The following is a 15,376-nucleotide window of genomic DNA, read 5'->3' as shown; positions in this document are numbered from 1 at the left end:
AAGGAAGAGGAAGCCAATATGGTTCTCCAAGGAAGGGGCAGTTGCTATAAGGGCTAAGAAAAAAAGCAGGTAAAGCTAACTTAAATGAGTTTAAAACATAATAAAATGTTCTGAAGCACAAACAGAAGAAAACCTAGCACAATAAAGAGTGACAAAATGTTTTGTGGACACATTAGAAAAAATAAATAATAGGAGGAATAGTAAGGCCAGGGTGAAAGAGACACAGAAATTGTAGGTGCCTAAATAACTATTTTTGCTTTATATGTACTGTTGGAAATTGAAAAGGGGTCACCTACATTAAAGGGGAAATATATGCCCTACTGTACTCTACACATTATAGAAGAGGTGCTACTTCCACTCATATAATAAAATGTATATAATTCACTGGGTCAAGATGGTGAACATCCCTGTGAATTTAGAGAACTAAGAGTCCTGCTTGCAGCGCCATTATCCAATTGCTGCTGACAGGCATAATTACAGGTGATTGGAGGATAGTTGCTGTAGCTCCTCTACACACAGAGGCAGTAGAGAGGAATATGACATCTATAGACCTGTGAGTATTACATGAGTAGAAAGGAAATTCATGAAAACACTTAAAACTAAATAAAAATTGCTGACTAGAGTCAGACAACTACAAGAACCAAGGCAGCATGGATTCTCTGCTGGGAGATTATGTCAAACAAACCTGGATGATTTTTTGACTCTGTAACTGAAGTGATAGATCAGGGTGAATGAGTGGATATAGATTATTTGGATTTTAGCAAAGCATTGGATAAGTATCCTAACGTAATTTAATTACAAACTGAAAATCCTTGGATTTAATTCAGAGATAGTGGAATAGACAAATGTTTGGCTAAAGAAGAGGAAACAGTATTGTAATCAATGGTGTAAGCTCAGAGGGGGGATCGGTAACCAGTGAAGACCCTCATGGATTAGCCCAGGGTACTGGTTTGTTTAATGTATTCATTAGTGATATTACTTGTGGTCTACAAGGGAAGGTTCTGTATATCTTAATGCAGATGATACAAGTAGCAGGGTTGATATCACAGTAGAGGTAAAGCAAATGCGTAGTGATTTGGAGAAAAAACTGGAATGGACCTCTAATTTCATACATCAACATCATACACCCAACCCCCTCCATGTGATGGTACAACCTTTTGCAGCCCTGTAAATTCCACAATATTGGTTCGCAAATCCATACTCCTACCCATAAAAAGGGGTGTATTTACCTAAATGTAGGTTGGCCTATCAGAAAAATACATTTCAGAAAGAATACATATTACAAAGAAGTAAAGGTGATTCAGACATAACTCTGAAACAACAACTTAGATTGGATAAGATAATTTTCTTGTAGATTTGTTCAGTTACACCATGGTACTGTAATGCTTGCAGGATGCTTAATTCAATATTTATTGTTCAATAATGCAACTAATCTGACATATTAAACTGACCAGGGAAGAGGGCACTGCCCAGTTATTGTCTATGGCAGAATTAGGCAACCGGTGGGTCTCCAGCTGTTTTAGAACGACATGTCTTGCCAGCCTATGGCAATACAGCTCTGTATACATGGTGGCAGTTACACAGGATTTTATTACTCTTGCACCCCTTATTTCACAGAGGCAGAGCTTCACGATAGAAGGTGTGGCACTAAAAAAGGCCCCTTTTCCCCACCAGTTCACCCAGTTCACACGTCAATGCTGATTTTGGAAACATATTACATTTTTCTCATTATTTCTCCGTTTTTGTTCTTGAAAAAAGGATCCCAAACTCTGCTGTTCAGTGTAACCCCGCACAATAGACTTTTAACAGCAAGTAAGTATTAAGCACTGTCGTGTAATGAGTGCTGTAGGTTTACCAGAGACCAGGCATGTGAATATGGACACATTTGAAATACACGCTCTACAGGCCTGCAGCATGTATGTATTTGAACAATTTTAGGACCCTTTCTATACAATAAACTTAAATATATATATTTATATAAGCGGAGACATCGCGGTCTATGATTTTGAACAGAAAGTACAAGGAACTCACACCAAGTAGAGGTGATAGGGGATTATGCAGTCATACAAATATAAAATAAAAAGTACAGTAAATCATTTTTAAAGAATAAAGCAAATACATTGAAAATTGGGTAGGGAGGCGAGCCAGATGGTTATTTGCTTGTGTTAAAATGTCATATTTCTGTGTTACTGTATATTTAAAGAGATGAATACACAGCTGGAGGTGTGACTGCCTGGTCTCCCCACTGTGTCTGCACACACTGACATTTCCTATTAGAGACCTTGGCGGGCAGTCTGCATTGCTGTTAATTACATATTATTTTTTTTCCCCTCTGTTCTCTCCCCAATGCAGGTTATAAAGCATTAATTCCTGAAACCAGATGAGCCAAGTACAGCACATAAGCTGTTATTTGCAGTGGAAGGACCAGCAGGCAGCTAGATGGTTAACCCCCCAACACACACACTATGGAATGTGCACCCACCCATAGGTCAATTATGGGTCAATATGATTTCAATTTATTACCACTGTTCTGAATATTTGGCACCTGCTCTTTATTTTGCTGATCCTGGAATGGCGTTTGATATTGAAGCTTTTAAGATTATTATGATGGTTACAGGCGAAAAGATCTCATCCCTTCCCACTGCCACCTGTCTCGGATGGTCACTTTTCGGGCCATCAAGGCCAGCAGCCCTGGGGCAGGCTCTTATTGTTCATGTGCCCTCTTAGATTCATTTATTGCTGTTTGAATGAACAGATTGATAACATTGTAGATACACAAAACAAAAGATCCTAATTACTAATGTAATGCCGTTACCTCAAAACTATTCTGCAGAACTTGCCCCCCGCGCTCGGACGTAGACACCTTCCTGTCCTTGGAGTCATGGTAGGTGTGGATGTAAGGTCTGTGCCTGTGGGCATTATCCCCATTGACAGTAATTTTCAGAGTGTACCCCTCGGTCATCTATATTTCCCCAGTGCAACTGGGGTCTCGAGTAAATTTGTTATCGGGGAGGGAAGTGAAGTCCTCTGCCTCCCCTCTCTGCCTTGCCCTACATTGGCTCCCCATCCTCTACAGAATCCTTTTCAAACTCCTTATCACCACTTACAAGGCTCTCTCCCAGTCTACTGCTCCCTATATCTCTAACCTCCTCTACATTCACACTCCTGCCCGCTCCCTGAGCTCGGGCAATGACTGTCGCCTCTCCTCCACTCTGATCACCTCTTCCCACTCCAGAATCCAAGACTTCTCCCGTGCGCCCCCTTCACTGGAATGACCTCCCTCGCTCCATCCATCTCTCTCCTAATCTGTGTTCCTTCAAACTGGCACTTAAAACTCACCTGTTCCTCAAAGCCTACCAACCTTCCACCTAACCCCCTCATCTTCTCCGCTCGTTCTCTCCTCTCGGCCCCCCGGTTCTCTCCCCCATACTTCAGCTGTCCCTTTGTGACTGATTTTGTTTACCCTCCCTTAGGATGTAAGCTCGTATGAGCAGGACCCTCTTCCCTCCTGTCTCCTTCCCTGTTCTTCTGCTCCGTCTTTACTGCATTAGCCTGCCTGGAGTTTCTGAAGTTTTGCTCATTTTTGTATATTGTTCAGTAATGTTCCACCCTGTATAGTCTACTGTTTGTGCTGTGTACGGCGCTGCGCAACGCTTTTGACACCTAACAAATAAAGGATAATAATAATAAAGTGCACTTGACACCCCCAGAGCCTGCCGAGAGGAGTGGGGGAGCAGGTACTAAGGTCTGCCAGGGGGACCTTGACCTGTCTGTGTAGTGGGAGGAGCCAATAACCGGGTGTGGATATGCCCCTCTCAGTAGCTATGAAAGGGGCCCTAAAAAGTTGCTGTACCAGGGCCCTAAATTCCTCTTGGGTCGTCCCAAACTGTAAGACCGCATTACTAACCACTGTGCCACCATTCTGCCCTTTATGATATAGGGTGTAAAGGGCATTATTAGAGGCATGCTTACGATTTTCAGGGGCCTTCTTTACCATGTACGGCTATTCCCATTCCGCAAAAGTACTTGCATTCTGTATCAGCTTAGAGTGGGAGGGGGTAAAAAGCCTGAAACAAGTCTAATAATGGGTGGTGGGACTGGGGGCAGCATCACGGTGCGGGACAAAGACACCCATGGGTGAAGAGGCAATGTACACAGGGCTTCAAATGCAAAATAACTTTACTTAGATAGGCATTGTTTGGCACACTTCATCAAAACATCCCAAAGGCCCGCTTGTAATTCAGATTAAATAAAAAGAAGGAAAAGTCACAACAGATAAAAGTAAATTCTGCAAATGATTTGTTTTTTTTCCCCCACAGTAATTATTTTAAAAATCATATTGGTAAAAGGGCCAATAATATTCATTCCCCCTTTTCCCGAGTCCCTGGTTCACGGATCTATAAGACGCAAAAGGCCGGGCTCAGCTACTCATCAGATGCAATCTTGAAAACATGATTTTTTGTTATTTATTTTTATTTTGGCTGAGAGCTCGCACACCTCACCGAGCTGCCAAAGTTAATAAAATGATATTTCCAGTGGCAGGCGCAAATTTATCTTATTTAAAAAAAAATCATTGATTCTAAATGTGATCACGGGAGCTAATTTGATAAATGTTCCAATTTATTGCAAAAGACACTTTATTTCTCAGCAGCAGATGGGCCCCTTGAAATCATTATCGCTGTCCTGTTGGCTACAAGGGTTAAGTCGTGTAGCGTAACCGCATTATACACCCGGATCACAGCGGGGAATAGACGCTCAGGTGCTGTCTGTACACAGAGAACATGATATGTCTGGTAATATAGTAACTGATAGTAATACTGTTCTCCTGGTTCTGTACGGGGGATTTATAATCAAGGGGAATAAAAAATTAGATATTTAAATTAAATGTAGTCATTTAATGGAGTCTAACATCTATATACACACATTTATTTTCGTTACAGGACCTGCTCACACTGTCCATACCTCCCAATGGTCCCGATTTCGGAGGGACATCCCGATTCGTGGACCGTAAAAGGAGCGGGGCTTAACAGGAAAAGTGGAAGGAGTTTTGCCACAATTTGTCCATTTGTGGGCGGACCAGGAGCGTGGCTTATATTGTACCGCTTTCGGGATTCTAAGTGTTGGGCGGTATGTGTATAGGAGCAGGATACACTTTAGGTATTGCAAGCAACAAAACATTTCTTTGTAATACTGTAATATTTTAACAAGGCGTCCAGAATGAATAGTACTACACAGCTTTACACAGATTATTATTGTTCATTTTTTTTTTCTCAAAAAAATGTAGCACTCATTTCTTTAAATAGCTGCCAGGCTGGCTTTGGGAAGCAGATACTGTGATGCCCGCGCTGTACACCTCGCCCCCTCCCCAGCTAAATTAATATGCATCATGCAGCAGGAATTTGTCAGTGATTTTTGCAAGGATGATATGTGTCATTTCCCCGGCTCTGAAGTGTTCAAATGAAGAGATTCCTGGATGGTTATATAGACCGTCAGCCAGAAAACTTCTACTCATCGCAGTTTCGGGAGGGGGGGTGAGATTGTCATTTGCAACTCTCCTATTTTCATATACTCTTTCAGGCACATTTTACTGAAATGCTGACATAAAATGGGTGTATCCAATACAATTATAGCCAGAAGGTTTTAGGCATATGAAGTATTTAGCTATGACCCGTTGGTGCCTGCCACAATATATCTATACAAGCAAATACCAGTGCAAAGCTCACATCATGTCTGTCACTGGCAGCGAGTCAGGGGGCGTGGCTACATTGCAGCAGGGGCGTGGTTACGTCCCAGAGGGCTGCAGAGCTGGTCTGCTCCATTAGATACCTCCTTCCCCCCCAATATTTCACCCGCGGGACAAACATGTTCCAGGAGGGACAGAGTCATAAAATCAGGTCTGTCCTGCTGGCGTCAGGACTGTTCCGCTGAAATCGTGACAGTTGGGAGTTATGCCAGCGAGTGGGCGAATCTTGTTTCTGAAAGGGGCCTGCAGGGTGATTCCAGTAGTTCCAAAGGGATGAGGCGACTGCCACGAAATGCAGAATCCATTCTTATAAGTTTTTTACAATACATACGTCATTTGCGTCATTGCACAGCGCGGGGTGAGGGTCACGATGACACAAATTGCATCACCAAGGCACAATAAAGATCAGCAGGATCTGGCGGGGGGATTGCCCACTTGGGAAATTGGGAGGATCCTCCAAAAATTTGGAAGTCTCCTGGACATTCCAACAGAGTAGACAATTATTGTATAGTTGTTAGGCTGACGGTCTGTTCACGAACTTACAGAACTAGTTAGCGGAGGTTTTCACCTTTAGCAGCCGCCTTTCCCATAGAGCTTTATGCGCTCACAGGTACTCAGATGCCCCCAGGACTTAACTCCAGACGTAGTGCAAGTTGTAATACAGAACCGTAGCGGCAGGCCAGGAGACAGAGTAGATGGCAGCGGATGGTCAGACGTAAGTCGAGGTCAGAGATCACTAGCAACGCAGAATGGTCAGAGAACACGCCAAAGGTCAGGGTCACAGGCAACACAGCAGGGTACAGGCCAAAAGATCAAGGTCACAGGCAAGCAGGCAGAGTCCAAGATACAAGCAGGGGTCACAATAGCAGGTCCAAAGGCAAACGGACAAAGTATCCACAGGGCAAACAGAACCAGGACACAAGCAGGTCAACAACAGAATAATCAACGCTATAACCAGCAGGGAGGATAAGTTCTCCCTGCCTTATATACTGATACTAGCCAATCAGGGCTTAGACCTGTAATCATCATCATGCACTAGGTAATTAAACAGGTACCTTAATTAATCAGCCCACAGGCTGTGAAGGTTTAGCACATGCGACCAGCTGCACTAATTGCCGGGCGGCAATAGATAATCTCGGCGTCCAGCCATTGCCCTGGCAACGGTCGGGCCGAATACCTGGCAGTGACGTCCTGGTCGTCTCCATGCTGGGGGAGAGAGCAGGAAGTCGCGGCGGTGCCCGCTGCCGCCGCAGCTCCTAACAATAGTATAATATTTTTAGTTTTGGGTGAAGTTGTCCTTTAATTTCATTTTTAAACAAGACACAAACTAAATATAATAAGATTCTTTATTAATTCGTTATACTAAGGTATAAATAAGTAACAATAGTCTCAGTTTACACAACACAACGTACTGTTCCGTTACACAATAATATTCTGCATTCCCCAATATCCTGTCTACTGATCCCCAGTTCCGGCAGGGTCCTGCTCTAGATGCTGCAGGAGATCGGGAATTTTCTGTTATGAGGATGAAGTCACGGGCCGTAGTTTTGATTCCATTTTCTTCTCCGAGACAGAGGTGACACTTGAGAGCATTTAAATGCGTTGTAGAATTGCAGGACATTTTGTGAATTAATAAGATGGGGAGATACATTTTTTCCCAATAACTTAGTTTTACTACTGCCGTTATTATGGCTGGATTACATTAAATGATCGTTTATATTCATTGCCACACGCACATATGGACGGTGACTTCCTCCTCTATTTTTATAAATATATTTCATATTATTTTAGTGTCATGACCCGCTGCTCATGTATGGAAGCAGATATTGTACAACCGACTGGAAGCTTCAATGTGCCCCATTTCTAACAGCTTTAATGTGGCCCCAAGATCCTCAGTTGGGTATTTTTAGAAGCAATTACACCATCGTATCTGAGCCAATTGTAACAGATTTTCACATAATGATGTCCGCATGTACCCACTTATGACCTGCGCAGGAAGAGGAATGAATCGATCTACAGACTGTAGCTCTCACAAGCAGGGATCTCGACCTGTGGGTTTAGTTCCAGTTTAAAGGGTTTCAAATAACAGGAGGAGATGACAAGTAAGCCCCACAATGCTTTAGGCCAATCTGTATTTGCATACCTCCCAACACTGATATTGAGATACTATAAGCCCCGCCCCACGAATTGCACAAATTCGCCCCTGATTTGCCCAAACCCCGCCCATATCCCCCTAAAACATCAATTTTTAGCAGCTATGCCTTTAAAATTAAACCCCTTATTCTCTCTGCAAAGTCCCAATGGAGGTTTTCAGAGACTTATATGTTGAAAGCTTCAAAGAAACAACTTAGATTACTTTAGCAAATAGCAAAAACCTTAAGTAAGTGTACACTGAATGTGTGGGGCCTGATTCACCAAGGAACGCAAGTGCAGGTACGTGACGTATTTTGTGTTAAATTGCTCTGCGCATGCCCAGAAATTAACGCAGAGAACGCAAGTGTATCCAATTCATGTTCGAGGGTAAATGACACTTACAAAAGCCTACAATTTCAGGACGGGAAGGGAATTGGTGAATGCACATAGTCAAAGTACAGTAAGGGCGTGCCAATCTCCAGCGCATGTAGCAGCATCCGATTCTAGCTGTGGGCATCTTAAAGGTACGTGTTCTTCTGTCGTATCACTTGCACCAGCTACAGGTCAGGTGTAAGTGCCAAGTGATAGTGATGACTGCTGTGTATGCAGCTAGAACATGTGTTTGCAATCAGGAACAACGGTAAAAAAGCATTTTATGCACAGTAGACATCCTAAAAGATTTATTTTATTTGGAAGTAAAAAAGCAAAGATTTTTTTTTAATGTTTTGTCATTAATGACTATATTGTTAACAGGTGACATTAATTGAATTTTCATTTTGTCTCTGCGTTCTTTTGGGACTTTATATTCCACATAGGTATTGGACGTATCCTGCAGTGTATTGTCTGTTAGAGCAGAGCAGACCTAGACCCGTATTCATCACCAGACGTATAATTACATCCACTCCTAGTGGAATACAGACGTGCGTATGACAAATTTACATGCGGTTTTTAAAAAAAAAAAAAAAAGCACAATACTTTTATTTTGCGTGCCTTAATAAATCAGGTCTTTGAGTGAGATTCTCCGGTTACATATATGATATTTGTTTTGTAAACTTGGTGGGATATTTTGCTCCTGTCCGTAATCGTAGTTCTCGTTCTCCTGACTCCATCCCTGGACACAATAGGACGATTCTGGTGATCGCACGTCACATGGCACCGGTATCATACACTGTAATGTCGCTCCATTTCTTTCTGAGTATTGAATGAACTGTCACATCGGAGCAAGAAATAAATCAAGCTGTCTGAGGGACGTATATGAGATATACACTGTGTGCCGCTGGTGTGAAGGCGGAATTGACCAGCTCAACAGAAAATCGATGCAGGCTGAAGACTGGAAAGCGGCCTCCTCGATGCATCATATCCTCAATCCTGTTCATATCTGATCACAAAGCACCTCGTGCCTCAGCCATGTCACTCATTCCTAATGGAGAGGCTGCATTTTCATAAATATTGGTTCGGCCCACCAAATGGCCTCCTTAACTGTGCGCCCCGAGCATGAGCGGAGGGCTTCAGGGAGAGCTGCGGAGTGCGAGGACCCCAGAAGGGGAATCCCTTCATGGTTTATGACTATGGGCTACATTTACTAAGCTGCGGGTTTGAAAAAGTGGGGATGTTGCCTATAGCAACCAATCAGATTCGAGCTTTCATTTATTAATACCTTCTACAAAATGACAGCTAAAATCTGATTGGTTGCTATAGGCAACATCCCCACTTTTTCAAACCCGCAGCTTAGTAAATCTAGCCCTATGTCTGTACCACTGAAGTCGGCACAGTAAGGATGTATGTCCACAGTAGATACACAACCGCTACTAATGAATATTGGTGTAGCCCACAAAATGGCTGCATCCACTCTGTGAGGACATGGCAGTGACAGGTACGCTCTTATATATCTCCCCTTTGCATAGTTAGCTTCCAGCGCAAAAGGAAATGACCTTACATAGAATGAAGCAATGCCATGATAGAGTGAGCAGACCAATCACTGTGGTGCTGGGGAGACCTCCGACACGCACCCCCATCAAAAATTTAAATTAAAACAAAAGTCATGTGGTTAGGTTCATCAAACCTTCTAAAAATGAAAAGTTGAGGTGTTGCCCATAGCAACCAATCAGATTCTAGCTCTCATTTTCTAGAATGTACCAGATAAATGATAGCTAGAATTTGATTGGTTGCTATGGGCAACACCTCCACTTTTTGTCTGATAAATCTACCCCACGGTCTCCATCGCCCTCTGCGGTCTACTGAATATGGTGACTTTCGACCAGAAACCGTCTGTTAATAAGCTTTGTTATTTGTATGTTTTCCACATTTTAACAAGTATTCTCTTTGTCTATTATGTCGGTGAATGTGTGACACACCTAAATCTCAGCGTCTCCTCATATAACAAGCTTGTTATCTTACATATTGCTGGCAGTGTAATCTCCCTCTGTCCTGTAATCCATCATGCTAAATTAGCTCAGTTTCATGGTTTCAGTTATTTAAACTTATTTTGCTGTCTTTGACAATTTGTCATTTATTTCTGTCATTATACGATAACTATAAACTGAGGAAATGAGGCATTAGCAGTCTTCCAGACAGTGAAATATATATATATTTCGATTTTTGCATATTCAGGATCAAATAGAAGATAGAGAGGCAGAGATATATACTGCAAATAAACACCTCACACATTTCAACCAGCAACTCCAAAAATTATAATTCTTTTTTTTTTTTTTTTGCATGATAGGATTGGTGCTGATATGTAAGATTCCGTTTTATTGGCGCTTACAGATAAAATACCACTGAAGACGTGTAGATAGAAATTAAATTGATCTCCATTGAGAGAACTTTAATTGACCATGGGGCATATTTAAGAACGCACGATAGTGCTCTTACTGTCCTCCGCATATTTATGAATGGTGCATCGCAGCAGATATCATGGATATCTGCTGCTTTGCACTCCTCTTCGTTTTTAGGAGCAGTCACCATTCAACAGTATGGTGACTGCTCCCAGCCCAAATCTAACAAGTTCCGAAAAAACATTTTTTTGAAGCTGGCGTACATTATCATAATTGAAAAAATCCAATGCTCCGAACTGCATATGCGCGATTGAAGGATGAAGAGAACGAGGAGGAGATCCTGAGACAGCGCTTCTGAAGAGGGGGTAAGTATGATTTTTTTTTTAGCACAGAAACAGCAGTTTTTCGGAACTGCTGTTTCTGTGATCTGTTGTTCATAAATTTGAGAAATAGTTCAATCCTTATCCATGCGATAACTATTTCTCACTTTTGCAGATGATTGATAAATGTGCCCCCATATTTGTTCTCTCTCTCGGAATGTCCGGAAGACTCGCATATTTTAAAGGATTTCTCCCAGATCCCACTTCACTTTCTTCTAAGTGGACGGGATCCAAATAACCCTCCCCCCACTGCGAATTCATTCTATGGGCTAAACCATCACACCAATTTGCTAGGAACAAGAAATGCTGCCTGACTTATATTCATGAGGTACAGGATCTTATGTAAATATGATAGGCTACACTTTCATGCATATCAGTCCAGCTCACAGAAATGGTTGCTTCCACTGTGTGCCCGTGACAAGTGTCCTGAAACTTAAAACAAAGTTTTCTATTCACATCTATACCAGGACAAAGCACTAAATGCTGGCGCAGTAGTGGCAGGTCCAGGGGGAAAGATGTTATCGGAGCAATCACCCCTGCGTCCGACATACTATGTACAGTTCCGTGACGGCTGAAAGGCAGAGAGAATCCTGCCCGGCCGCTTTGATTGTTTTTTAAGAATATTTTGCCTGGTCTCCGACATGGACCAATACATAGTGTGCAGCCGCAGACAGATCACTAACGATAGAGTTGGAAAAGGGGGCAAGGACTCAATACCCCCCAACTCAAAAAAATCTAGGTCCACCCGTGGGGGAGAGGGGCGGGGTGTGATGCTGAGCTTTTTGCCATCACGGCCTTACGGCACAGTGCCAGTGCCGTGGGGCTAGGATGATGTGATTCCAGGGATAATCTTTAAAACCAGAGTCCCTGGAAATGAAGAGCAAGTGATCAATGTGGGCTAAACTTTACTGAACGTATGCGCTATTTATGATAAGAGGAACTGGAGGATTTGGCTCCTGGATACAATCTGTGTGTTAAGAAATTGCAGTTGGAATGCAATCTCAGCAGAGATCTCCGAAACGCAAATCCACATTTAACGTTGCCGTCATACGCTATTCTGCCATCCGATTGTCTATGTTCATAGGACACAAATACATAGTTTTCCATGAACAGTCCTATGACAGTAACCCACGTAAAGTGCATTTATGAGAATTTACTAATCATAACAATCTGATGCTTGATTTAATAGCGATAGAATTATGTTAGGTAGACAGGACACATTCCATTGTCATTTTAAACACAATGTACATACAATGATTGGCTTCCTGGATGCGCCTAGCCTTTATTTATTTTTAGCAGAAATCCTTGTAAACACAGGAAGCTAGAAAACCTTTTTATAATTCAACTGCTTTTGTGTATGTTGTATGTCCTTCATTGTCATGTTTACAAAATGAAATCGGTTCAGGCTTACACAACCTGTGTCTCTCTAGCCGTGGAAATATTTCAAGTGACTCTATTGGAATGAGAGTCTTCATACTCATCGATCCGCCCACGTGATGACGAGAATGGAGTCATAAAGTCATATCCACTTCTTTTTATGTTAGTTTTGATCTCCCGGGAAGTTTTAGCTTTTAGTTGTGCGAGCGTGTGTGTAAATGCCAGATGGGGTCACACATTCACATATTCCCTGAGACAAACCCAGCGCAGCTGTAAGTAAACCTTTCATCATCATCACCATTTATTTATATAGCGCCACTGATTCCGCAGCGCTGTACAAAGAACTCATTCACATCAGTCCCTGCCCCATTGGAGCTTACAGTCTAAATTCCCTAACACACACACACAGAGACAGACAGAGAAAGAGAGACTAGGGTCAATTTGATAGCAGCCAATTAACCTACTAGTATGTTTTTGAAGTGTGGGAGGAAACCGGAGGACCCCGGAGGAAACCCACGCAAACAAAGGGAGAACATACAAACTCCACACAGATAAGGCCATGGTCGGGAATTGAACTCATGACCCCAGTGCTGTGAGGCAGAAGTTTTTATTTTAAATTGAAGCCCGAGGTGCGTGACTCCAAATCTCGCAGAGCAGTGCAATACTGTACCGGGGGCTTGGTACATTGGATCCCTTCAAAAAGGGAAAGGGCAATGGGCCTCCCCATCCCCCAGAGACTTGAAGGCCCCAAAGAGGGACAAAAAGGAGATCTTCAGGCCCTCCTTCACTGAAGCTAGGGAGGGCTCCTTCACATCCCCAATCTCCATAGCCAAAAGGCCTCTCAGGATGCAAGTGTCTTCAGGACCACCTTCACTGCAAGGCTCCGGCGGTCCCCTTTACCCTGAGGTTTACCAAAGCTTCCCCAGAGGACTGGTTTTTTAGCTCCCCCCAAAAGGAGGGAGCCTCGGATGACATGGGGAGAGGGTCGCCCATAAGGGTCTATGCCCAAACCCCTACAAAAACGCAACAAGAACAAAACCATCAATCAAAAAAGTGAAAAAAGTGCTTAGTGTAATAAATAACTAAATAAAAAATTGCCATAAAGCCCCAGACATTCGGCCGGAAATATAAAAATTGTAACACCCTTACCGCAGCTGAATATGGTTATGATAAGCGGTGATATATAATTAGCCCCATTTAGCAATAAATAGACCTCTTAGCTCTGTCTTGACTTCCTTTTAGATTAAATTGTATTTTTTGGATCAATCTGACTTTTATTACAGTATTTATACATTTCTGAAGTCGCTTCCTATATTTTTAATATTACACAAAAATAACAATAACAATCTGTGACCTACTTAATTGTTAAGTACTATAAGCTCATTGTTTGAGGGGTGATATTGAACACTTGTAAGGGCACATTTTGCATTATAACCCATAGAAGTGAAGGTTACAAAGAAAGAAGCTTCACTTTAATGCGTGGCCCTCCCCACAACAACTTGATAGCGATATTCTATTATAAGTTGTCCTGCTTAGAGAGCAATATTTCTACAATATTTGCCGGGATATCTTTTAGTGGGAGGAAAAAAGTGTGGCAAAGAAATTTGGGTTGTGTCTGGATGGACTGACTTTGAGGGCGGGGGGGTGGGTGGGGTGTAGTTAGCTGATGAAAGGCGTGGCCTGAAAACAGGGGCGGATTGGCCATAGACCTTACAGGGAAGTTTCCCGGTAGGCCGATGGCCTAACGAGGCCACCTCAGATTTTCCCGGGGGGCGCGTTTGGATGCGGCGGGGGGGAGTCATGTACAGGAAAGCAATCTAAAATATTGGTGTTCAGTGGGCAGCAACAGGCAGCCAATTGCTAGGCTCCCACGGTGCTGTTCGGCAGACAGGAAGTCTGACTTCACTTCCTGTCTGCCTGATGTGAGAAGAGACGCTGCTCAGAGCAACTGAAGGAAAGTGAGGGGGGCTTAGTATACTATACTATACTAAGGGGGGGTCCTATACTATGCTAAGGGGGACTACCTATACTATACTAAGGGGGGCTGCCTATACTATACTATACTAAGGGGTGGCTGCCTATACTATACTAAGAGGGGGCTGCCTATACTATACTATTGGGGGGCTACCTATACTATACTATACTAAGAGGGGGCTGCCTATACTATACTATGGCGGGCTACCTATACTATACTATTGGGGGGCAACCTATACTATTTTATACTAAGAGGGGGCTGCCTATACTATACTAAGGGGGGCAACCTATACTATACTAAGGGGGGCTACCTATACTATACTATTGGGGGGCAACCTATACTATACTATACTAAGGGGGGCTACCTATACTATACTATTGGGGGGCTACCTATACTATACTATACTAAGAGGGGGCTGCCTATACTATACTATACTAAGGGGGGCTACCTATACTATACTATTGGGGGGCAACCTATACTATACTATACTAAGAGGGGGCTGCCTATACTATACTATACTAAGAGGGGGCTGCCTATAGTATACTATACATTTGTCCTGCATGGCTTTAGATATGACCCACTGTGTGTAAAGTCATCACATCTAGGTTTTCCTAAATGTTACTACAACCAAATTCCTGTAGTTCTAAATCCCGCCTACTTTTGTGTTGGCCCCACCTACAGTTATTTTGGTCCCGCCGACATGAGGCCACTTCAATAATTTTTTCCAGCGCCACTTTAAGTTCCCAATCCGCCCCTGCCTGAGAACATCAGGAGGCGTCGTTAAAATGTCCTTTATTTTGTTTTTAATTGGGAGCAGTAATTACTAGCCAGAGATAAAGTGAAATATCATTCATAGACTCCAATGGAACAGTGCCCCCCCACCCCCCACCCCACTGAAAATTTCACTGTGAAAAATGGCACCAGATTTTCCAAAGCAGAAACTTTTGAGCAAAATATCTCTCAGATATAAGAGTAATATTGTTTTGTTCCGCAA

General features: G+C 42.8%; 1 long non-coding RNA gene across 1 annotated transcript in view; it reads left to right on the top strand.

Moving 5' to 3' along the window:
• LOC142099786 (uncharacterized) overlaps positions 1-8,820 on the top strand; it is a 365,154-nt gene extending 356,334 nt beyond the window's left edge. The window contains exons 4-5 of the long non-coding RNA XR_012678610.1: positions 2,353-2,488; positions 4,941-8,820. This is a non-coding gene — a long non-coding RNA (uncharacterized LOC142099786). The remainder of the gene's footprint in view (positions 1-2,352; positions 2,489-4,940) is intronic.
• Positions 8,821-15,376: the final 6,556 nt, after the last annotated feature.

This window comes from Mixophyes fleayi, chromosome 8 (assembly GCF_038048845.1).
Source record: "Mixophyes fleayi isolate aMixFle1 chromosome 8, aMixFle1.hap1, whole genome shotgun sequence".
Classification (NCBI taxonomy): Eukaryota; Metazoa; Chordata; class Amphibia; order Anura; family Limnodynastidae; genus Mixophyes; species Mixophyes fleayi.
This window is presented reverse-complemented; position numbering and strand designations above follow the sequence as displayed.